The 25,917-nt window shown below is 47.2% G+C and overlaps 1 protein-coding gene across 3 annotated transcripts in view; it reads right to left on the reverse strand.

Moving 5' to 3' along the window:
* Nucleotides 1–25,917, reverse strand: part of DENND5B (DENN domain containing 5B) — a 150,141-nt gene that overhangs the window by 111,458 nt on the left and 12,766 nt on the right. The gene's annotated exons all lie outside the window — the stretch shown is intronic.

Below are 25,917 nucleotides of genomic sequence, written 5' to 3' on the forward strand. Positions count from 1 at the left end.
GCTATGTCATAGCCTGAGGCGGCATGCCTGGCACAGGAAGCCATGGCCACCGGGACAAGGCTCTGGTCACACTGGTTGGAGTCAGAGCTGCCTCTAGGGCACCCTGCTTCCTTGGGTGGGGTTGTGTGTGACACCCCTCAGGGGCAGTGTAGAGAGCTGGCAGCCTGTTCTGTGTCCTCTCCGAGCTTCCATCCCACTCTCCATTCCCACTGGAGCCCATTTCCCTATCTTCATGTCTCCCCAGCTGAGACGCCACATAAGCCTTTCTAAAAATATAATGCGTGTATGTGTGTGTGCTGGGCCATGGTGCAAGGACCCAGGCTTGAGCCCCTAGTCCCCACTTGCAGGGGGAATGCTTCCTGAGTGGTGATGCAGGTCTGCAGCTGTCTCTCTCTCTCTACCTCCCACTCCCCTCTCAATTTCTTTCTGTCCTATACAATAAGGAAAAATATGCCGAGGTGGGGGTATAGCATAATGGTTATGCAAAGAGATTTTCATGCCTGAGGCTCTCAAGTCCCAGGTTCAATCCCCCACATCGCCATAAGCCAGAGATGAGCAGTACTCTGGTAAAAAAAAAAAAAATGCTACCGGAAGCAGTGGATTCATAGTACTGGCACTAAGCCCCAGAAATAATCCTAGTGGCAAAATACACACATACACACACACACACACACACACACACACACACACACGTAGTGGGGCGGGTGCTAGGAGCTAACCCACCGAGGAGAGTGCACACCTTCCTGGGTTCACACCCCTAGGACTACACAGATACAGCACAGCAGCCCCAGGGGAGGCTCAAGAGCTGCACTGTCTCCTTTCCTCTCTCCCTCATTCTCTCTCTCTCTGAATGAAAAGGCGGCCCAGAGTGGTGAAATCCAGCGTGCAAGAGGCTCCAGCCTCTCCCTCCCTCCCTCCCCCCACTTTGTCTCTCCATCTCTCAAGGAGAGGGCTCACCGGGGCCTGAAGTCCCCCCACCCTGTACCTGCCTGTCCACTGTCTTGAAGGCAAACAGGAGCTGCAGACGGGGGCAACCCCTCCTCTGGACCCAGCAAGAGAACAGCCTCCAGCCCCCCCCGCCCCCCATCACTACCCATGTCAGAGAAGACGGGAGCATCACTGAGCCATGCCCTCGGATGAATGGCTTTAAATCATTTGCCATTTTTGCAGATGCTGGGGCGACAGCGCTGGGCTTTCTGGGGCCCTTTGGTCTTCCCCGCTCCCCCTCTCCTGGCATCGCGGATCAGTGACTGTTTCTCAGCCTAGCAAAGCTGTCCTCTCACACACAGACCACAGATGGTTTCACAACTATCAATCACAGCACGTCTTATTCCTGGACTGAGAGTCTACTAGGTGTGAGAAGCACTCGTCCAGTGTTTTCCTTTTCTTTTCTTGATGCATTATTTATTTATTGGATAGAGACTGAAAAAAATCACAAGGGGGGAGTCAGGCAGTAGTGCAGCGGGTTAAGCGCACATGGCACCAAGCACAAGGACCAGCGTAAGGATCCAGGCTCAAGCCCCCTGCAGGGGGTTCTCTTCACAGGCAGTGAAACAGGTCTGCAGGTGTCTATCTTTGTCTCCCCCTCTCTGTCTTCCCCTCCTCTCTCCATTTCTCTCTGTCCTATCTAACAATGATGATGTCAATAACAACAACAATAATGACTACAACAACAATAAAAAAACAAGGATAACAAAAAAGGAAAATAAATATAAAAAATCAGAAAGGAAGTGGGGGATACAAAGGGAGATAGAAGTCTCCCCCTTCAAAAGCTCCCCCTCAATCTCTTCTCTCTCCCTCTTTGCAACTTTCCCTTCTTCTCTCAGTTTCTCTCTGTCCTATCCAATAAAAATTAGAAAGAAAGGGAAAAAAGGAGGAAAGAGACAGAGCTATACCTGCAGTACTGCTTTATGGTTTGCAGAGCTTCCACCCTGCTGGTGAGGACCAGGGGTTTGAACCTGGGTCTTCACACTTTACCAGATGTGTTACTGCCTGGCCTCCGTCCATCAACTATACTTCTGGGGAAGTATACTCGCACTGCTCTCCTGCAAAACAGGAAACAGCCTCCTCCTCTTGCTAAGGAATGTGCTCTCTGCTACAGTCAGAGAGAGAACACCCCACCCCACCGTGTCTTCAGCAGCAGTCTCTGGCCCGTGAGACTGTCTAGCCCAGGGTGACGGGAGGAGCTGGGACCCTTGGAGAGACCAGCTCCCCCAGCTCCCTCCATCGACATCCACTGTGTCGGCCACATCTCACCTCCATGGGCTTCTGGACTCAGAGGCACAGGCTGCTCTGTGGGTTGACGCACATGAGACACACTGCCTCTCTCTCATGTCCTCAACACAGTCTGCACAGGACACCAGGAATCACAAGGTGGAAGGGGGATGTTCTGTGGGATGCCCGCTCCTGCCCACTGTCCACAGAGCTGTTGCAGTAGGAGCTCCCGCTCACCCGCCAGGGACAGGGCTCCCCAGGGAGGGGGCCTCCATGCTCCGCACTCAGAGGGGCACAGCCATTCCCACAGGCACCCAAGGGCTGGATGGTCTGTGGTTTCTGCTCAGGAAAGACGGCACTTTGGCTCTAAGATGCTGAGGCTGGGAGGTGTCAGGGCTTGCAGGTGTGAGGTGTGAAGTTTGATTCCCGGCATCAGATTACTGCATGGCCCCAGTGATGCTTTGTTCTCGGTCTCTCTCTCCCTCCCTCCCCCTCTCTCTCTCATAATTAAATGAATTTTGGGGGCTGGGCAACGGCACACCCAGCTGAGTGTTATAATGCACAGGGACCTGGATTTGAGTTCCCACTCCCCACCTGCAGGGGAGGAAGCTTCATAAGCAGTGAAGCAGGTCTGTAGGGTCTCTCTGTCTCTCTCCCTCCTCCTCCCCTCTCAATCCTATTTAATAAAAAAATGAAAGGGGAGCAAGGGAAAAATGGCCACTGGGAGCAATGGATTTGTCATGCAGGCAAACCCTGATGACAACCCTGGGGACAATAAAGAGATATTTAGTGGGCCTAGGAGATAGTTCCCCTGGTAGAGTGCACTCTGTGCTAGGTATAAGGTCCAGGGTTTAAGCCTGGTGTGAAAAAAACAGAACATCATGGATACTGTATGTGTGTGTGTGTAGGGTCCACGAGTGGTGGGACAAACAGTGCTTTGTTCTCTACCTCTCTGTCTCTCACGATCTCTTCCCATCTCTCTAAAAAATATAGAATTAAAAAATAGTGGACCAGGGGCCAGAGAGGTGGCATACCCGGACTGGATAAGCACACATAATACCTTGAGCAAGGATCCACACAAGGACCTGGGTTTGAGCCCTGCTCCCCACCTGTGGGGGGGGGACACTTCATAAGCAGTGAAGCAGGTCTGCAGGTGTCTCTCTGTCTCTCTCTAACTCTATATTTCCCCCTCCCCTCTCAATTTCTCTCCATTCTATCCAATAAAATAGAAGAAAAAAAAAAGAGGGGGTCAGGCAGTAGTGCAGCGGGTTAAGCACACATGGTGCGAAGCGCAAAGACCGGCGTAAGGATCCCAGTTCAAGCACCCTGTTCCCTAACTGCAGGGGGATCACTTCACAAAGCAGTGAAGCAGGTCTGCAGGTGTCTGTCTTCCTCTCCCCTCTCTGTCTTCCCTCTTCTCTCCATTTCTCTGTCTTATCCAACAACAATGACATTGATAACAATAATAACAACAAGGGCAACAAAAATGGGGAAAAAGTGGCCTCCAGGAGCAGTGAATTCACAGTGCTGGCACTGAGCCCCAGCAATAATCCTGGAGGCAAAAAAATATTTAAAAAATAATAAAAGAAAGAAAGAAAGGATCACCAGGAGTGAAGGATTCATAGTCCCCGCACTGAGCCCCACTGATAACCTTGAACACAATACAAAACAAAACAGTGGACCAGAAAGAAAGCTCAGCACATAGGAGACCTGCCCAGCACCACATGGAAGGCACTGTGGCACCAGAGGAAGCTCTGGTGGTGTATTGCCTCTCCCTGTCCACTTGAATAACAAGGAGCCCAGAGCTATGAAACCACACACGTGTAAGGCCCAGGCTCTAACAACAACAATAGCAACAACAACAATAATAAAATATGGCCAAGGAGGAGGCCCAGCAATATCACGCATGTACAAGGTGCTGGGAGCTGCACTGAAAAGGCAAACAGGTCTCGAAGGATCTCCAGCCACGATGCCCAAGCCATGAGGACCACGGCAGTTTGCAGAGTAACTAGGCACCTCTTGGAAGTCAGAGTGAGGGCCTGCCTCGGCGAGCAGCTGGCATCCCAGTGAGGGGGGTAAGTGAACGGGGATCTCGCCAGTCGGCAGTGAAGGAAACGGAAACGGAGAGGCAGTGAGTGTGGACCAAAGGTGCCAGCGGATGGCTCCTGGAAGCTACCCATCACCAGTGGCGATGAAGGACAGTGAGCTGTGGTCAGGCTCTCTCTGGGCTCTGGGTGCCCAGGGCAGGCACATGTCTTGGGGCATCCCCACCCCCCCATGCACAAGTGAGTTTGAGGGCACCCAGGAGTTGCGCAGCCCTACAGCTGCAGGGGTTGCATCTGTCTCATCAGGCAGGTGATTCCAGAGGACGCTGCCCAGCCATCCACACTGCCTCTTTCTCCCGGGCTGAGCTGCCCATCTGCTTTAGACCCAAGCCCCCCGAGCCCTAATGGAGCAGAGGCTGCTACTGCTGCTGCCAGAGCCACCTCCCTCTGCCACCCTCCTCCCACCCTATGGTGGCCCAGTTGCCTGTCCTGCTCACACTCCTGACAGTCCCCAGGGTGGGGGGTGGGTCGGATGGCTGCAGATGGCTCTATGGGTCAGGTTTCTCAGGGCTGGGCTCTGACCTGCTCCTGCAAGGTTAAAGTTACCTCTGGAAATTTTCCGAGGAAACGAGGCTGTGTTATGACACACCTGGCTCTGGAAGCAACCTGCTACGTGACTGCGGAACTCACCTAGACAGGTATCTCTCTCTCTGTGACCAGACCACCGCTTGGCTTTGGCTGGGCTGACACAGGAGGGAGTTGAGCTTGTGCTCTGCGGGGTTTCAGGCATGTGAGTCAGTGCTCTAACAGGCTGAGCTGTCACCCTGACTCTCTCTGATTTTTAGAGACAGAGAGAGGAGAAGCACTACAGAATGGCTTCACCCTCCATGGAGTGCCCCCTCCCCCCCAGTGAGAACCTCTTACAGCTCTCCCCACACCTGGGCCTGTGGACACGGGACACAGGCCCACCCTGCTCCCAGAGATCACAAGCACAGGGCCCGGGGTCAGGCAGTGGCACACCAGGTTAAGCACACGCATTACCATGCTCAAGGACCCAGGTTTGAACCCCTGCTTCCCACCTGCTGTGGGAACACCTCATGAGCTGTGAAGTAGGGCTGTGGGTATCCCTCTGACTCTCTCCCCTTCCTTTCTCAATTTCTCTCTGTCCTATCCAATATAATAGAAACAAAACATAACAAACAAACAAAAAAAATTAAAATGGCTGCTGGGCACAGCAGATTCATAGCGGTGGTCCCTGAGCCCCCAGAGGCTGCCTGGCCTACAGGTGTACACTCCGCCCCCGGCCACTACACCAGCCTGGGCTGTCCCCATCAGCACCGCTCTTGTGTCTAGCCTCCTCCAGAGGGGAACAGGCAGGGGCACTTCTCAGACAGGGCATCCAAACAGACAAGGGCTCTCTGAGGTGGGGCTGTGACAGTGCAGTTATGGGGTGACAGGTTCTGAGGAGTGGCACCCACACACTGACATGGACACTTCTGAATGCATAGTCCTAGGGCCCATGAGATTCAGTAGGTAGAGAACCCGAAATTCTTATCTAATTCTCTCTCTCTCTCTCCCTCCTTCTCTCTCTCTTGCTTCCAGGGTTATTGCTGGGACTCAGTGCCTGCACACGACGAATCCACTGCTCCCGGCGGCCATTTTCCCCCCGCTTTATTGGACAGGACAGAGAGAAATTGAAAGAGGAAGGGAAGAGATAGAGGGGGAGAGAGAAAGAGAGACACCTGCAGACCTGCTGCACTGCTTGTGAAGTGTAACCCCCCTGCAAGTGGGGACCCGGGGGTTCGAACCCAGATCCTTGCGCTTTGTACTATGTGTGCTTAGCTGGGTGCACCACCTCCTGACCCCCTAATTTTATTTTATTTTATTTATTTTTAAATTCATCTTCCACTGGGGAAATCACTCAAACCCAGGCACCACACAGGAGATGCTACGGCACTGAGAAGCTGTGCTGCTTCTTCTTTATCTCTCTGTCTCTCTGAGTGAGAAAGTGGCCCAGAGCAACGGAATCCCACACCCATTCGGTCCCAGTTCTGCAACATTAAAAAATATAAAAAGAGATGTACCATTCCAGCACATGCGGTGCCAGGAGTGGAACCTGGGGACTCTTACTGTGTGCTCTGCTGCCCAGCTGCTTCCCGGGCCAGTGTTAAGGCTGAAATCACAGTTCGACTGTCAGGCCCGTGTCACTCACTGCCAGACACAGCAGACAGGTAAGCGCACGTGAACCCTGAGGAAGAAGGGCACAAGTGGTGCCAAGCCGCCAGTGGGCAAAGCCAGCAGGAAAGGCCTAGGGTGGTGACCACGCTCACTGTTCTCCACATTCTCTAGACATGCGGTATTCTTCAAAGCAAATCTTTGTGGGAAGACAAAGGAGTCAACAGAAGCTACTGGTCCGGGGGAGGAGGGAGACCTGGGTCAAGTGCAGGGATGGCTACTGGGGCTGCTAGGATGGTCAAGGCCTCAGTCAGGGACAGACAGACTAAACAAGGACATGGGAAGAAGCGGGCAGGAGGGGCTGTGGGGCTGGAGGGAGGGACTGACCTCCTGCTGGCTGGCCAGCCAGAAGGGGAGCTACTTGGGTGTCCATGCCTGGACTTCAGGAAGAGCCTCTGGTGGAGGATGGCCCTTACTGCTGCAGTGCTGGCGTCAGGCTTGGCTACTCATCACCTGCTAACATGGTGACAGCACCTTGTGGGGGGTTACTTAGCTGGCAGCAAAGGGGACGTCACACAGAGAGGCGGGGATGTCCACTCACTGGAGGGGATCAGTCAGAGGACTGGTGTTTCGTTTTGCCACTAGGGTTATCACTGGGACTTGGTGGCTACACAATGAATTCAGAGCTTCTGGTAGCCATTTTTCCCTTTTCTCTTTTTCTTTCTTTTTTCTTTTCTTTTCTTTTTTTTTTTTTTTTCCTTCAGGGTTATCACTGGGGCTCGGTGCCTGCACTACGAATCCACTGCTCCTGGAGTCCATTTTTCCCATTTTGTTGCCCTGTTGCAGTTGTTATTGTTGTTATTGCTATTGTTGTTGGATAGGACAGAGAGAAATAGAGAGCAGAGGGGAAGATAGAGAGGGGGAGAGAAAGATAGACACCTGCAGACCTGCTTCATGTGCACTGTTTTAACCTGCTGCATTACCACCTGGCCCTCTTTTGCTTTCTTTTTGTGTGTGTGTGTGTGTGTGTGTGTGTCCAGGGGTATCACTGGGGTTTGGTGCTGGCACTAAATCACTGCTCCTGGTAGTCATTTTTTTTTTTCCATTTTATTGGATAGGGCAGAGAGAAATTGAAAGAGGAGGGTAAAATAGAGAGAGAGAAAGGCAGACACCTGCAACACTACTTCGAGGCTTATGAAACTTCCCGCCTGCAGATGGGGAGCAGGGGGCATGAATGAACCCGAATCCTTGAGTAGGTCCTTGTGCTTAGTACTATGTGCGCTTAACCAGGTAGACCACCAGCTAGTCTTCCCCACCTTTTTTTCCTTTCCATTTTACTTGATAGGGCAGAGAGAAATCAAGAGGGAAAGGGAGATAAAAAAGAGAAAGAAAAGGAGAGACATCTGCACACTGCCTCTCACCACATGAGAAGCTTCCCCATTACAGGTGGGAAGCCAGGACTTAAACCAGGGTCCTTGTGTATGGTAACGTGTGTTCAGTCAGGTATGTATGCCACATCCCAGCCCCTAAAGACCGTTTATTATTTATTTATTTATTGAGAGAGATGCAGAGAGAGAGAGAGAGAGACAGAGAGAGAGACAGAGAGAGAAACACCAGAGTACTGCTCAGCTCTGGTTTATGGTGGTGTGGGGTGGGGGGGTGGGGTGGATTGAACCTAGGATTTAGGAGCCTCAGGCATGAGAGTCTGTTTGCATAACCATTATGCTGTCTCCCCTGCCCCCAGTTTTGTTTTTTAAGATTCATTTAAGGGGCAGGTGATGATATACCTGGTCAAGTCCACATATTGCCATGCACAAGGACCTAGGTTCAAGATCCCATTCCCCACCTGCAGCAGGTAAACTTTATGAATGATAAAGTAGTGCTGTGGGTGTTTCTCTCCCTCTCTATCACTTCCTCCCTCTCAATTTCTCTCTGTTCTAGCAAATGACATAAAGTTTTAAAAAAAGATTTATTCACTTATAAGAGATAAGGAGAGGGAGTCGGGCGGTAGCACAGCAGGTTAAGCTCACATGGCACCAAGCGCAAGGACGGGCAGAAGGATCCTGGTTTGAGCCCCCAGCTACCCACCTGTAGGGGAGTCACTTCACAAGTGGTGAAGCAGGTCTGCAGATGCCTATCTTTCCCCTCTCTGTCTTCCCCGCCTCTCTCCATTTCCCTGTCCTATCCAACAACAATGACATTAATAACAAAAACAATAATAACTACAACAACAATAAAAAAGCAAGGGCAACAAAAAGGGAAATAAATAAATAAATAAATAAATAAATAAATAAATAAGATAAGGAGATAGACAAGTGAGGGGCCAGAGTGCCACACACTGGTTATGCAGGGCCGGTGTGTGAGGGGGTGAAGTGGGGACCTCACATGTATGGGCCCAAAGCTCTCCTGCTGCCCCTCCTCTCTGGCTGCAGGGTCTTCTTCACTTGGCTGTGTTACCTGCCACCAGAGTTCTTACTGGAGCCCACAACTCCACCACTCCCAGTGGCTTTTTTATTCTTCCTTACTCTAGATGGGGTGAGAGACACAGAGAGGAAGTAAGAGAGACTGAGACTGCTCGAGAAGACCTCCCCCTGTTGTGGGACACTCCTGGGTGGTAGTGGAGGGTGGGAACCGGGTCTCTACACTTGGTGACATGTGTACTCTGCCAGCTGTGCCACCTGCCAGCCCCAGGACTGGCTATTTGTGTGTGTGTGTGTGTGTCCAGGGTTATTGCTAGGGCTCAGTGCCTGCACCATGAATCCACTGCTCCTGGTGGCCATTTTTCCCATTTTGTTGCCCTTGTTGCTATAGTTATTATTATTGTTGTCACTGCTATTGTTGTTGTTGGATAGGATAGAGAGAAATCAAGAGAGGAGGGGAAGACAGACAGGGGGAGAAAAAGACAGACACCTGCAGACCTGCTTCACCACTTGTGAAGGGATTCCCCTGCAGGTGGGGAGCCAGGGGCTCGAACTGGGGCCTTTACGCTGGTCCTTGCATGTCGCACCACCTGTGCTTAGCCCACTGAGCTACCGCCCAGCCCCCTGGCTTTTTTTTAGACATTTTTTTAATATTTATTTATTTATTCCCTTTTGTTGCCCTTGTTGTTTTATTGTTGTAGTTATTATTGTTGTTGTTGTCGTTGTTGGATAGGACAGAGAGAAATGGAGAGAGGAGGGGAAGACAGAGAGGAGGAGAGAAAGATAGACACCTGCAGACCTGCTTCACCGCCTGTGAAGCGACTCCCCTGCAGGTGGGGAGCCGGGGTTCGAACCGGGATCCTTATGCCGGTCCTTGTGCTTTGCGCCACCTGGGCTTAACCCGGTGCGCTACAGCCCGACTCCCGCCCCCTGGCTTTTTAAAAAAATCAAATCATCTGCTTGGAGCATTACCCTACACCCTATGTCAAGACAAACTCCAGCTGCGCCCTATCTCTTCTGGGGAGGATGCATACAGCACAGAGCAAGCAAGTCATCTCCAGAAATCTCTACCAGCTTGCTTCCAGATCCAAATGTGTATCTAAAAGTGAAACTGTAAAATGCTTCAGAAGGCATGGTGATCACTGGATCAAATCTCTGTATATAAAATTAAACTGAAGTAGCAACAACAAAAAGGGAAGTGCAAACTATTAATAACAAATACAAATATTATTTAAAAGGGAGAGAGAAAGAAAAAGGGAAGTACTGATTCAGTTACAGAAAGATGTAAAGCTTCTGTGCACCAAGAAGAGGTGGTCAGCCACCTGAACCAGCGAGAAAAAGCAACAAAGACCTAATAGTCAGCTGGAGAAAAGGAATGGTGAAAATCATAGCAGAAATTAATGAAATAGAATCCAGAGAGATGATCTAAAAGATTAATGAGAGGATAAATAAAACAGATAAACCAGTGGATAGACTCACAAAAAGAGATAGAGAGAAAAAGCTATGATAAAAATAATCAGGACTGAGAGAGATGAAATTACATCTGAAGATGGGGAGATACAAAGAATCATACACGAATATTATGAACATTTCTATGGGAATACATTGGACACCCTAGAAGAGATGGATGCATTTCTAGAATCAGACCACCTGCCAAGCCTAACCCAAGAGGAAGCAGATAGCTTAAACAAGCCAATCACTAATTTAGAAATCAGTCATCAAAATTTAGAGTCAGTCATCAAAAAATCTTCCCAATAATAAAAGCCTGGGCCCAGAAATCTTTACTAACAAATTCTATGAGACTTTCAAAAAAAGAACACCTATTCTCCTCAAACTGTTCCAGAAAATTAAAGAAGGGCAAACATGACCAAACACCTTTTATGAGGCAAACATCACTTTGACCCCCAAAACAGGAAGGGACTCTACCAGAAAAGAAAACTATAGACCTATATCCTGATGAACATTGATGCAAAGATCCTGAGTAAGTTCCTAGCAAATTAAATCTAACAACATCTTAAGAGAATAACTCATCAAGTGGAATTCATTCCTGGGAAACAGGAATGATTCAACATCTGCAAGTCAATCAATGAGACTCATCACCTCAACAAAAAGAAAGATAAAAATCACATGGTCGGGGGTCAGGTGGTAGTGCAGCGGGTTAAGCATACATGGCACCAAGTGTAAGGACTGGCACAAGGATCTAGGTTTGAGCCCCCAGCTCCCCACCTGCAGGGCAGTCACTTCACAAGCAGTGGAGCAGTAGAGCAGGTCAGCAGGTGTCTATCTTTCTCTCCTTCTCTCTGTCTTCCCCTCCTCTCTCCATTTCTCTCTGTCCTACCCAACAATGACATAAATAACAATAATAATAACCACAACAACAATAAAACAACAAGGGCAACAAAAGGGGAAAAAATAGCCTCCAGGAGCAGTGGATTCGTCCCCAGCAATAACCCTGGAAGCAAAAAAAAAAAAAAAAAAAAAAAATCACATGGTCATATCACATATCAGTTGATGCTGGAAAGGCATTTGACAAGATCCAACACACATTTATGATAAAGACCCTCCAGAAACTGGGGATGGAAGGATCATTCCTCAACATAATAAAGACCATTTACGACAAACCCACAGCTAACATCATTTTCAATGGGGAAAAGCTGAAAGCTGTCCCCCTAAAATGAGGAGCCAGACAAGAATGTTCACTATCTCCACTATTACTCAACATAGTTCTCAAGGTCCTCGCCACCTCAATCAAGCAAGAAAGAGATATCAAAGGCATACAGACTGGAAAAGAAGAAATCAAACTATTGCTCTTTGCTGATTATATTATACCTAGGAAACCCCAACGACTCCACCAAAGAAACTACTGGAAATAATTAATACATTCAGCAGAGTCACAGGATACAAAATCAATACACAGAAATCTGTGGCATTTCTGTATACAAATAAGGAGTCAGAGTAAAGAGAAAAGACTCGATCCCATTTACAGTAGAACCCAAAAAGATAAAATACCTTGGGGTCAGTTTCACGAAGGAGGTGAAGGACCTTTACAATGAAAACTATAAGACACTGCTAAAAGAAATAGAGAAGGAGGGAGGTCGGGCGGTAGTGCAGTGAGTTAAGCGCACTTGGCGCAAGGCACAAGGACTGGCAGAAGGATCCCGCTTCAAGCCCCCAGGTCCCCACCTGCGGGGTGGGGGGTCACTTCACGGGCAGTCAAGCAGGTCTGCAGGTGTCTGTCTTTCTCCCCCCCTTCTGTCTTCCCCTCCTCTCTCGAATTCTCTTTGTCCTTTGCAACAACCAACAGCAATAGCAACAATAACAAAAACCAGGGCAACAAAATGGGAAAAACGGCCTCCAGGAGCAGTGGATTCTGCAGGCACCAAGCCCCAGCAATAACCCTGGAAGCAAAAAAATTGAGGACACACAGAAGAGGAAGAACATTCCTTGTTTCTGGATTGGGAGAATAAACATTATTAAAATGGCCATACTATCAAAAGAAATATAAAATTTTAGTGCAATCCATCATAATTCCAATGGAATTTTCCAAGCAAATTGAACAACTTGTCCAAAAAATCGTGTAGAACCACAAAAGGCCACAAATTGTCAATGCACTTCTGAGAAAAAGGGAAAAATTTGGAGGTTTCACACTCCATAACTTGAGTTTATACTACAAAGCAATAGTAATCAAAACAGCATGGTACTGGAATGAAAATGGACACTTGGATCAGTGGAGCAGAACTTAAAGCACAGAAATTAGCCCACACAGGTACAAGCACCTGATATATGACAAAGGGGCCACAATCAGTCAGAGGAGTAAAGAAGGTCTTCAACAGATGGTGCTGGGAAAACTGGATAGCCACATGTGGAAAAGTGAAACTAGACCATCACCCAACACCATACACCAATGTCAAATTAGAATGGATTAAAAATCTAGATATTATACCAGGAACTCTAAAATTTACAGAAAATGTGGGTGAAACTTTGGAAGACCTTCACATCAAAGATGTTTCTGGAGATTCAACCCCCTGGGCATGGGAAATGAAGACAAAAGTGAATAAATGGGACTATATGAAACTAAAAAGTTTCTACACACCAAAAGCAAACTACACCAGGATAACCAGGCAACTCAGTGAAAGGGAAAAGATATTTGCACATCACACATCAGACAAGAAACTGATATCAGCTGTCTATACAGAATTGGTACAGATCTACAAAAGAAGCAAAAATAATCCAATTAAAAAGTGGGCCAAAGAACTAAGCAGATTTCTAAAGAAGAGATACACATGGCCCACAGACAGATGAAGAAATGCTCCACTTCACTTATCATTAGAGAAATGCAAATTAAAACTACACTCAGATACCATCTCACACCTGAGAGAATGGCTTCCATCAACAAATCAGGAAAGGACAGGTGGTAGAGAGGTTGAGAGAAGTGAATTTTGCTCCACTGTTGGCAGGAGTGCAAACTGGGGCAGCCCCTGTGGAAGCCTGTGTGAAGTGGCCTTAGACAAATAAAAATGGAATTACCAGCAATCCCACTCTTAGGCATTTATCCAGTGGACACTCAAGCACTAATTAGAAGGGACACATTCACCCCTGTGTTCATATCTGAATTATTCACACACAACAGGCAAAGAGTGGATGTAGCCTAGATGCCCATCATCAAATGACTGGCTAAAAGAGTTATGGGATATATACTCCATGGAATACTACTCTGTGATCAAAAAAGATAATATTGTGTCCTTTTGGACAAAATGGATGGAACTGGAGGTGATGATGTTTAGCAAAATAATAAAGAGGTGAAGACAACTATCAGATTATTTCACTCATATGTGGAAACTAGAGATCTGATTCACATGAACTTGCCAAAAAAAAAAAAAAAAATCCAAACAAAACCGAAGCAAGCCAACTGTTTGTAAGACTTGTGAGAACTCTGGTGGTGATCTTTGGGAGGGTGGGGACACAGAACTGTGGTAGTGGGTGTGGTATGGGAGGATACACTGTAATCTTACAATCTTGTAACATGCTATTAAATGATAAATTTTAAAAAAGCCTTTTGGTATCTGACACCGTGCAGACCCTCAAAATAGAAGCCACACAGATAGCAGCTGCTGCTGTTAATGGACAGATGCAGGGACACCATCGCCTCCCTCTGACTCCCAGGGCCATGTCCAGTGCCATGAAGCAGCAGTGGGACAGAGGGGCCATAGGACATGTGTTCCTGCAGAGGCCAATCCTCCTGTTGGCTTGAACACCTACATCCCGCAACTCCCTCCCAGCTACTTTCTTCAACCAGGACTTTCCCTTTCGGACCAGCTCTGTCCAGGTTACTGGGGGTGCCAGGGATTGAACCTGGGACTTCCTGCATTCCACCACTATGCCATCTTCCCAGCTATCCAGCAGATCAAAGACCAGGGAGGGGGAACATGGGACATAAGGAGATGGATGAGCGGATGCGGCTCCCAAGTCCCAGTGTAGATCAGACTCAGCTTTGTGGGCCCAGAACTCCCCACCAGTCCTGCCACCATTTCTGACCCCGTCCTAAATATGCACATCAAGTTACTCGAACACACACATCTTTGGAACAATTTCTGGTGAGAAGTAAAAATGCAAGAAAAAGACTTCGGATTGTGTCCAGAGATGTCAGGCTTGGAATGTTAACCCTCCAGCTTCATTACTCTGGTGAGACCTTTCCTAGCTCATAGGACACCTTAATTCCATTACAGGTGGTGAACTTCCTAACAAAGCCTCAGGAACTAGTTATAGACCAGGCATCATATGTACACATGTATCCATAAATTAGGGGAAAATATATACCTTAAAGTATAAATGCACAATAATTTGCAATGACTCAATAAATGCAGCAAGCAAGTAGAAGAATCTAAAAAAGACAACAAAAAATACTTAATCAGGGTCAACTAGGAATATACCAAAGGAGATCATCTGGGAGCGCAACAAGGCAGGACTAGAATGACTTCAGGAACCCACCAATTACTGGTGAGTGTAAATACGTGTGGCTCATGGACAGAAAGGAGCCTAAGGAAAGATTAAGTGGCTGGTAACAGTCTGGCAGTTTACCAGTTGAGACACTACCCCCAGTCTATTTCACCAACAAAAAGACCACTGAAGGGAGGAGAGGACTCCCCTAAGACTCACCAAATGCAACTGTGAGTCTCCATTTCTACTGCCCTCAGAGGCTAGAGAAGCAGGGGGAGAGGCCCTGTGCTGACATCTGGGAACAGAGAACTGACCAGGAAACAAAGGAGAAGATCAACACCTTGGTGGCCTAGTGGTGGGACTGTGTGGTGGGAGACTTCCCATGTTGTTCTCCTGATGAGAACATAGTGAATAGTTGCCTCAGAACCCACAGACTATAAACAACTTGTTTAGAAACTCACAGGGCCCAGCAGTGCTGCCCGGCTTGATGGAGAAGCTGAATTGAGCCTGGAGCTTTGGATCCTGGGGATGTGAGAGTCTCTTACGTAACACTGTATTATCTCCCCCACCCTGCTTTATCTCTTGGTCAGGAGTGAGGGATTAAGCTAAGAAGCCTACTTATAGTGTAAAAGCCCTCAGGCTCCCATAGCCTACAGGGAAGAAAAAGAACAAAAGAGGCTTTAATAGTCTCTGTGCTCCAACTCAGGGATTAAAATAATATTGAAACAACTGTTAATTTCCACAACCTTGAACTCTTTAATTACCTTACTTAGACACAAGTCAATCCAGGCAAGAGAGATTAGTAATTTGAAAAGTACTGAGAGAGGGACCTCCTAAAATACTATATAGAATGGTTAAACCAAGAGTCCAGCTAGCAGCCCCCCAAAGGTTGAAGCATAAAATAATGAGTTCAACATCCAAACACTAGTTAAGGAAATAATCACAAGAGTGAGTAAAGAGCTTGAAAGAATAGTCATTAGAAACAACAAGTGAGACTCTGGAAGAACACACTAATTATCTCAAGGCTATTAGAGAGCTGAAAGCTGGAATAGCTGAGTTAAGAAAACAACTAGCTGAACAAGCTAAAACAGTATCAGAGCAGGATAACAAAACAGATGAACTCCAGAAAACAGTAGAGGGCAGAAAGAATAGAATAATGAGGCTGAAGACAGAATTAGCAAGATCGAGGACAAATTAGAGACAACTAAAAAAGAAGTAAGAGATCTCAAAAAGAGACTAAGAGATACTAAAAACAACAATAGAGACCTATGGGATTACTTCAAAAGAAATAATATACACATTATTGGCTTACCAGAGGAAAACAGAGAGGGAAGGGAAGAAAGCATTCTTCAGGACATAATAGCTGAGAACTTCTCTAGTTTAGATAGCATAAAAGACATAAAGGTTCAAGAAGCCCAGAGGGTCCCAAACAAAATTAACCCAGACTTAAAGACACATCATATTTAGAATGGAAATGAATAAGGATAGAAAAAGGATTCTGAAGGCTGCAAGAGAAAAACAAAGAGTCACCTACAGAGGAAAACCCATAAAATTAGCAGCAGACTTCTCCACACAAACACTACAGGTCAGAAGAGAATAGCAAGATATCTATCGAGTGCTCAACCTTTATCTATTGAGAAAGGCTTTCAACCAAGACTACTGTATCCTGCTAGACTGTTATTCAGACTAGATGGAAGCCTAAAAATCTTCTCAGACAAGCAACAGTTGAAGGAATCAACTATCACCAAGCCTGCCCTGAAAGAAGTTCTGAAAAGTCTCCTATAAACAGTCAGACCACCATAAATATGCCATATGTCAGAAGACTCTAAAACTCTACAAGAATGGCATTAAAATATCTTCAATCATTGATATCAATAAATGTCAATAGCCTGAATTCACCTACTAGAAGGTACAGAGTAGGAAGATGGGTCAGAAAACACAACCCAACAATATGCTGTCTACAGGAAACCCACCTAACTCAACAAGACAAAGACATACTCAAAGTGAAAAGAAGGAAAATGCTCATACAAGCCACAGCAACAGCTATTCTCATATCTGACATGATATAATTTAAAATAAATTAAATTAAAAAGATAGGGATGGACATTACTTAATGCTCAGTGGATCAGTCAATCAAGAAGACTTAACAATTATTAACATCTATGCACCCAATGAGAAGCCATCTAAATACATCAAACATCTACTGAAAGACCTACAGCAATAATTAACAGCAACACAGTAATAGTAGGGGACTTCAACACCCCACTCTCTCAACTTGACAGATCATCCAGACAGAAAATCAATAAAGAAATGAGGAAGCTAAATGAGGAGATAGGTAAACTAGAACTACTGGACATCTTCAGAACCATTCACCCCAAGAAGCTGGAATACACAGTCTACTTAAGTCCACATGGGTCATTCTCAAGGATAGACCATATGTTAGGCCACAAAGACAGCATCAGCAAATTCAAAAGCATTGAAATCATCCCAACCATCTTCTCAGACCACAATGGAATTAAACTAATTCTTAACAATAAACAAAAGATTAGTAATAGTCCCAAAATGTGGAAGCTCAACAGTAGACTCCTTAACAACTACTGGGTCAAAGAGGAAATAAAGGAAGAAATCAAAATGTTTCTAGAGTTCAATGAAAATGAAGACACAAGCTATCAAAATATTTGGGACACAGCTAAGGCAGTACTGAGAGGGAAGTCCATACCCATACAAGCACATATTAGGAAACAAGAAAAAGCACAAATAAACAGCCTGATTGCACATCTTAAAGACCTAGAAGAAGAACAAAGGAACCCTAAAGCAACCAGAAGGACAGAAATCACTAAAGTTAGGACAGAAATCAATAACATTGGGAATAAGAAAACCATACAAAAGATCAACAAAAGTAAATGTTGGTTCTTTAAAAGAGTGAACAAAATCAACAAACCTTTAGCCAGACTCACAAAACAAACAAACAAAAAAAAAGGATAAGACCCAAATAAATCGGATTGTAAATGAAAGAGGAGATATCACAACAGACACCGCAGAAATTCAACATATCATGCGAGACTTCTATGAGCAACTATATGCCGCCACCAAGCTAGAGAACCTGGAAGAAATGGACAATATCCTAGATACCTACGAATTTCCAAAATTAAGTAAAGAGGAACTAGATAATATGAACAGGCCCATCACAGCTAATGAAATTGAAACAGTTATCAAAAACCTTCCCAAGAATAAAAGTCCTGGACCAGATGGTTTTACAAATGAATTCAACAAAACCTTCAAGGAAGAGTTAATGTCTCTACTTTTAAAAGTCTTCCTGGGGGTCAGGCAGTAGCACAGCGGGTTAAGCTCACGTGACACAAAGTGCAAGGAACAGCATATGGATCTCAGTTCGAGCTCCCCACCTGCAGGGGATGCGCTTCACAGGCGGTGAAGCAGGTCTGCAGGTGTCTAACCTTCTACTCACCTCTGTCTTCTCTTCCTCTCTCCATTTCTCTCTGTCCTATCCAACAACAATGACATCAATAGCAATGATAATAATAACCAGGGTAATCAAAGGGAAAAAATGGCCTCCAGGAGCAGTGGATTCATGGTGCAGGCACTGAGCCCCAGCGATAACCCTGGAGGCAAAAAAAAAAAAAAAGTCTTCTAGAAGATGGAAGAGACAGGAGTACTCCCTTCCAGCTTCTATGAAGCCAACATCACTCTGATACCAAAAGCAGACAAGGACACAACCAAAAAATAAAACTACAGACCAATATCTCTGATGAGCATAGATACTAAAATATTGAACAAAATTCTAGCCAACCGGATACAACAGGCTATTAAAAAGATTGTTCATCATGACCAAGTGGGCTTTATCCCAAGGATGGAAGGTTGCTTTAATATACATAAATCAATCAACGTGATCTACCATATCAATAAAAGCAAGACCAAAAACCACATGGTCATATCAATAGATGCAGAGAAAGTCTTTGACAAAAATCCAACATCCCTTTAGGATCAAAACGCTAGCAAAAAATGGGAATAGATGGAAAATTCCTGAAGATAGTGGAGTCTATATACAGCAAACCTACAGCCAAGATCATACTCAATGGTGAAAAACTGGAAGCATTTCCCCTCAGATCAGGTACTAGACAGGGCTGCCCACTATCACCATTACTATTCAACATAGTGTTGGAAGTTCTTGCCATAGCAATCAGGCAGGAGCAAGGAATTAAAAGGATACTGATTGGAAGAGAAGAAGTCAAACTCTCCCTATTTGTAGATGACATGATAGTATACACAGAAAAACCTAAGGAATCTAGCAAGAAGCTTTTGGAAATCATCAGGCAATACAGTAAGGTGTCAGGCTACAAAATTAATATTTTAAAGTGAGTGGCATTCCTCTATGCAAACACTAAGCTAGAAGAAATTGAAATCCAGAAATCAATTCTTTTTACTATAGCAACAAACACAATAAAATATCTAGGAGTAAACCTAACCAAAGAAGTGAAAGACTTGTATACTGAAAATTATGAGTCATTACTCAAGAAAATTGAAAAAGACACAAAGAAGTGTTCATGGGTTGGAAGAATTAACACCATCAAAATGAATATACTACCCAGAGCCATCTACAAATTTAATGCTATCCCCATCAAGATCCCAACCACATTTTTTAGGAGAACAGAACAAATGCTACAAATGTTTATCTGGAACCAGAAAAGACCTAGAATTGCCAAAACAATCTTGAGAAGAAAGAACAGAACTGGAGGCATCACACTCCCAGATCTCAAATTGTATTATAGGGCCATTGTCATCAAAACTGCTTGGTACTGGAACATGAATAGACATACTGACCAGTGGAATAGAATTGAGAGCCCAGAAGTAAGCCCCCACACCTATGGACATCTAATCTTTGACAAAGGTGCCCAGACTATTAAATGGGGAAAGCAGAGTCTCTTCAACAAATGGTGTTGGAAACAATGGGTTGAAACATGCAGAAGAATGAAACTGAACCACTATATTTCACCAAATACAACAGTAAATTCCAAGTGGATCAAGGACTTGGATGTTAGACCAGAAACTATCAAGTACTTAGAGGAAAATATTGGCAGAACTCTTTTCCACATAAATTTTAAAGACATCTTCAATGTAACGAATCCAATTACAAAGAAGACTAAGGCAAGCATAAACCTGTGGGACTACATTAAATTAAAAAGCTTCTGCACAGCAAAAGAAACCACTACCCAAACCAAGAGACCCCTCACAGAAAGGGAAAAGATCTTTAAATGCCATACATCAGACAAGAGACTAATAACCAGAATATATAAAGAACTTTCCAAACTCAACCACAAGAAAACAAATAACCCCATCCAAAAGTGGGGCGAGGACATGGAATATTCACCACAGAAGAGATACAAAAGGCTGAGAAAAATGCTCCAAGGGCAAAGGGTAGATAACATAATGGTTATGCAAAGAGACTCTCATGCCTAAGGCTCCAAAGTCCGGGGTTTAACCCCAACCCCCACCACCCCAGCACCACCATAAGCCAGAGCTGAACAGTGCTCTGGTTAAAAAATAAAAAATAAAAATAAAATAAAAGTTAAAAAAAATGATGAAGAAAAAAATGCTCCAAGTCTTTGATTGTCAGAGAAACGCAAATAAAGACAACAATGAGATACCATTTCACTCCTGTGAGAATGTCTTACATCAGAAAAGCTAGCAGCAACAAATGCTGGAGAGGGTGTGGGGTCAAAGAAACCCTCCTGCACTGCTGGTGGGAATGTCAATTGGTCCAACCTCTGTGGAGAGCAGTCTGGAGAACTCTCACAAGGCTAGAAATGGACCTACCCTATGATCCAGCAATTTTTCTCCTGGGGATATATCCTAAGGACCCAACACACTCATCCCAAAGGATCTGTGTACACATATGTTCTCAGCAGCACAATTTGTAATAGCCAAAACCTGCAAGCAACCCAGGTGTCCAACAACAGATGAGTGACTGAGCATGTTGTGGTCTATATACACAATGGAATACTACTCGGCTATAAAAAATGGTGACTTCACCGTTTTCAGCCGATCTTGGATGGACCTTGAAAAATTCATGTTAAGTGAAATAAGTCAGAAACAGAAGAATGAATATGGGATGATCTCACTCTCAGGCAGAAGTTGAAAAACAAGATCAGAAGAGAAAACACAAGTAGAACCTGAACTGGGATTGGCATATTGCACCAAAGTAAAAGACTCTGGGGTGGGTTGGGGAGCAGAATATAGGTCCAGAAAGGATGACAGAGGACCTAGTGGGGGTTGTATTGTTATATGGAAAACTGGGAAATATTATGCATGTACAAACTATTGTATTTAGTGTCGAATATAAAACATTAATCCCCCAATAAAGAAATTTTTTAAAAATGCAAGAAAAATAAATAAATGAATGAAGCCTTACAACACCTGGGAGCTGGTCATTTTTCAGATTGTCCAGTCCTGCTCTGGTGCTGCCAGCGAGGGGAGCCTGCTGGCCATGAGCAGGAGAATGGCAGTAGAGGCCATAGGAGAGCTCACCATGGTGGTGTGTGGCTTTGAGCTCAGCTCCCACGGCCTTGGAGGGAAGCATCTGTGAAATGGAGTCTTCCCCTCGTTTTCTGTCTTTCCATCTAAAAAAAAGTCTGCCTGCAACAGGGAAAGCACAATGTAGGCAGAAACAAGAGAAAGTCACAGTGATGGGAGCCTCCAAGAACAGTCAGAGCAGAAGCTGTCGGTCACCAATTCTCAATTCAGATTCTCTTTATTTATTGGATAGAGACAGCCAGAAATTGAGAGGAAAGGAGGAGATAGAGGAGAGAGACAGAGAGACACCTGTATCCCTACTTCACTGCTCGCAAAGCTTTTCCCCTGCAGAGGGACTGGAGGCTCAAACCTGGGTCCTTGAACACTGTAAACTGTGTTCAACCAGATGCACCACCACCTGGCCCCTCAACTCAGATTCTCTTTGTGGTCGCCAGGAGCAGAGCAGTCTCCAGGCCCCAGAAGAAAAGCTTCATTCTGCCCTAGGGAGTGGGGATGGAAAGGGGGGTCCTTTCTGTGCAGAGCTAGAGGGACAGATGCACAGGCCTCCTGGCTTCCAGCCCTTTGTGTACAAGGTGGCTGAGGTCCTTGGCCCTTAGCGTCAGCTGGGCCTCTGGGAGCCTCAGACCCAGCAAAGTCATTGTGCTTCTGCACCCTGGGCAGCTGGGAAGGAAGCTGAGACACAGGCACCCCAGCACCCCCAGCCTCTGCCCATCACCAAGCACGAGGAGTGTCTCTGCCGTGGGCACCAACAAACTGTCAACTGCCTTAAAAAGTGTGTGGGGCAGGGGGTCGGGTGGTGGCATACCAGGTAAAGTGCACATAGTACAAATCAAAAGGATACGGGTTTGAGCCCCCCCCCCCGCCTCTCCACCTGCGGGGAGGGTCACTTCACAAGTGGTGAAGCAGGTCTGCAGGTGTCTATCTTTCTCTCTCCCACTCTGTCTTCCTCTCCCCTCTCAGTTTCTCTCTGTCCTAGCCAGTCAAAAGAAAAAAGAAAAAAATGGCCACTGGGAGCAGTGGGTTCATAGTGGCACTCACTGAGATCCACGCAGGTCCACGTGGGGACCCACAAAGTCTCACCCATGGCTTCTGACACATTCAGGAATTCCTTAAATAACCAAGGGATTAGATGTGTGTGTGTGTGTGTGTGTGTCTGTCTGTCTGACTGCAGCTCCCAGCAGACAGAGGGAGAGAGACAAGAGAGACCACAGCTCTGCTTCACCACTCAGGAAGCTTCTCCAGCACAGGTGCCCAGCCCATGGGGCCACCTCTCAGCCCCTCGAATGCTTTTTATTTATTTTTAAAATTTTCTTTTTAAAAATTTATTTGTTGGATATAGACAGTCAGAAATTGAGAGGGAAGGGGAAGATAGAGAGGGAGAGAGACAGAGAGACACCTGTAGCACTGCTTCACCACTTGTGAAGCTTTCTGTCTGCAGGTAGGGACCAGGGCCTCGAACCTGGATCCTTGCGCACTGTAATATATACGCTCAACCAGGTGTGCCACCACCTGGCCCTGCTTTTTCTTTTTTGATAAAGCCTGTATCAGGCTCCAAAGGTGGCGACGCCTGTAAGGGTGAAGCTTGGCCATCTCTAGAGGAAGGGCTCTCCGCTGGGCACTCAGGCTGTGCATAGATGTGTGCATACTGAGGAGGGTGCCACGGGCTGGTATCATCTAGACAGTCCATTCCTGAAGTGGGCTGGGTAGTCATGACTGTGGACACACACAGCCCGCTCTAACCAGCAACCACAAGCAACCACTAGTAACTTTCACGTAAAAACCCTCTCCTGGGGGGTAACAGGTGACTGTCTTCCCCCCTTTCTTTTTATGTTTTTTTTTCCTATTTGCTAAGACAGAGAAATTGAGAAGGGTAGGGGAGATAGAAAGACACCTGCAGCCCTGTAGGTGGGGGAATCCCCACCAGACACAGATGGGGAGCGGGGGCTTGAACCCAAGTCCTAGTCACGTGTGTGCTTAAGCGAGTAGCCTGCCGCCCAGCCCCCTACTGTCCTTTCCTTAATGCCAGCCTGCATTCACAGTTCTTAATCTGAGTGTGTGTGACTGTCCTAATTAAGAAGTTGTCACAGAGTACTGGGTGGGCCAGCCCTCTGGAGCCCACCCTGCCCCCCGACCCACAGTGCCTAGCCTGGGGACGCCGTGGAGCTCTTCAAGAGGAAGCATCTCCCCCCTGCTCTCCTGGGTTCTGAGAGCGGAGCCAGGCTGCTGTGTGAGGGACTGGGTGGAGAGCAAGGGTGGAGAGCGAGAGGGAGCTCAAAGCCCTGTAATCTCTCCACAAAGCACGGGGTCAGAGGGCAGAGGGCAGGGAAGAGGGAGCCCTGCAGTTCCCACACGCAGAGGGCTAAGCCATTCTTCCCGAGACATTCAGCCCTGGTTGCCAAAATAATGCCACACTGCTGCTTCCCTTGAAGTCCCTGGCGGGCTGGAATCTCGCAAGGGGGTGGGGGTGGGGAGTGACTTCTTTCTCTGCCACATTTGACAGAGCAACCACCTCTGTCTCACACAGGGGCAAGGCCTCTCCTGGGCTCCCAGAGAAAGAACTGTCACCTGATCTGGTCAGGAAATTAATACTGGTGGTAGCAGCTGATGCTTCACAGCTGGGCCTCCGCTCCCAGGGAGCCCTCCAAGTGTGCCCCTCTCCCACACAAACTCACAGAGGCCGGTTCCCTTTGCCCAGAGATGCTGACTGTTGGGAGGCTGCAATGACTCCCAGAATACTCGCCCTGTTTGCATGGGCCACACTTTGTGCGGTCTCTGGCCATACCCCAAGTCTCCAGACAATGAGAGGCTCTGACCACAGTGAGGGGCTCTGACCACTGAGGGTCTCTGACCATAGTGAGGGGATCTGACCACTGAGGGTCTCTGACCACAGTGAGGGGCTCTGACCACTGTACAACTGTCCACCACAGAGAGGGGCTCAGACCACGGAGGGACTCTGACCACAGTGAGGGGCTCTGACCACTGAGGGGCTCTGACCACAGTGAGGGATGCTGACCACTACATGCTTCTCTAGCAGGATGACAGCTGCCTGGCCCTGGGCATCTCCCGTCCCAAATGCACACTGATCAGGAAGTCTGAGTGCCCGCGGCAGAGAGGGTGAGAGAATGGCCTGAGAGCAGAAGGAGCATTTGGGGACGATGCCGGGTGGCTTTCTCCCATCCGCCCATCTGTCCACACCTGAACTCCCACCCACCACCTGTCAAGGGACACGGGAATCCCTGCACTTGACAAGTGCATGCGCAGTGTCATGTGTGCGTGGTTTAACAGTCGCATGGTAGGCTGGCCCTGGGTGTAGAGCAGTGGAAGAGCTCAGGACTTGCAAGCATGAGGTCTTGAGCTCCATTCCCCACAAAATGATGCTCCGTACTCCTTCAGCTCTGCATGCTGTTAACGAATAAATAAACAAATAAATACCAAACATAAATAAGTAAAGCCGTATCGTAGGGCTGGGAGGTACTCAACTCACAGAACTGCCTGACTGTGCACAGGGCCCCAGGCTCAAGCCCTGGCACCATGTGGGAGGACCCTGACAGCATGGGGGGAGCTCCGTGGATGGTGGAGTGGTGCTGGGGAGTCTCTCCTCTCTCTCTCTCTAAATAAATGAATGAATGACATGTTATCCACCATGGATAGCAGTGGGAGAGCTGTCATCGTTCATGACTGGTGCACACTGTAGCAGGGCTACTGTGGGGAAAGGGAAGAGGAAGGGGGCAGAGGAGGTGGAGGGAAAGGAGGATAAGGGGAAGGAAGAGAAAGAGAGGGGAAGGGAAAGAAAGAGGGGAAGAGAAGGGGAAATGGGAGGGAAGGAAAGGTAGGGGAAGGGAAGAGGGAAGGGAAAGGGAGGAGAGGAGGAAAGTGGGGGAAAGGGAGGGGAGGGGAAGGGAAGAAGTAAGGGGAGAAGGGAGGGGAGGGAAAGGGAAGGGAAGAAAGGGATGAAGGGGAAGGAGGAGAAGGAGGGGGGAGAAGGGGAAAGGCAGATGGAAGGGGAGAAGGGAGGGGAGCTGCAACAGGACAGCTCAGCACAGGTACCAGCTGTGGCAGTCATGGAAGCCTGGGCCTTCATCAGCCATGGAATCACAAGCATTGTTCCCAGAACAATGCACAAAGCCAAGCAAGCCAGAGAGAAGCTCACTTCCCCAGGGGCGGGCCCCTGCATATTCCCAAACCCAGACACAAGTGTGTTTATTGATGGAGCCTGTGGAGACAGGTGATAGGGAGCCCCTCCAAGCCAGGTGTGTTTGTTCCCCTGCTGTCTCAGCCACAACGTTTCCTTAAAGGCCACACAGGGGCTAAACTTAGAAATCAGCCTCGAAACTGAAAGCCTGAAGGCGCAGGCTGTGGCTCTTACAAGTGCCTCCCGCCCAGCCACCTGCCCCAGCCGGGCCCTGCTGCCCAGAATGCTGTGACCAGGGCTCAGGGGTTCTGGCTGGTAGTGTCCAGCACATGGGTGCCCCACCCACCCACCCCAGAGGAATCTCATTGCCTGGCTCTGTCAGAGGCCCATGACAAAGGTCTGGAGCACAGAGCTGGGGCCTGGAGCTGGCCTGTCTCTACTGCAT

Source organism: Erinaceus europaeus, chromosome 7 (assembly GCF_950295315.1).
Source record: "Erinaceus europaeus chromosome 7, mEriEur2.1, whole genome shotgun sequence".
Lineage (NCBI taxonomy): Eukaryota > Metazoa > Chordata > Mammalia > Eulipotyphla > Erinaceidae > Erinaceus > Erinaceus europaeus.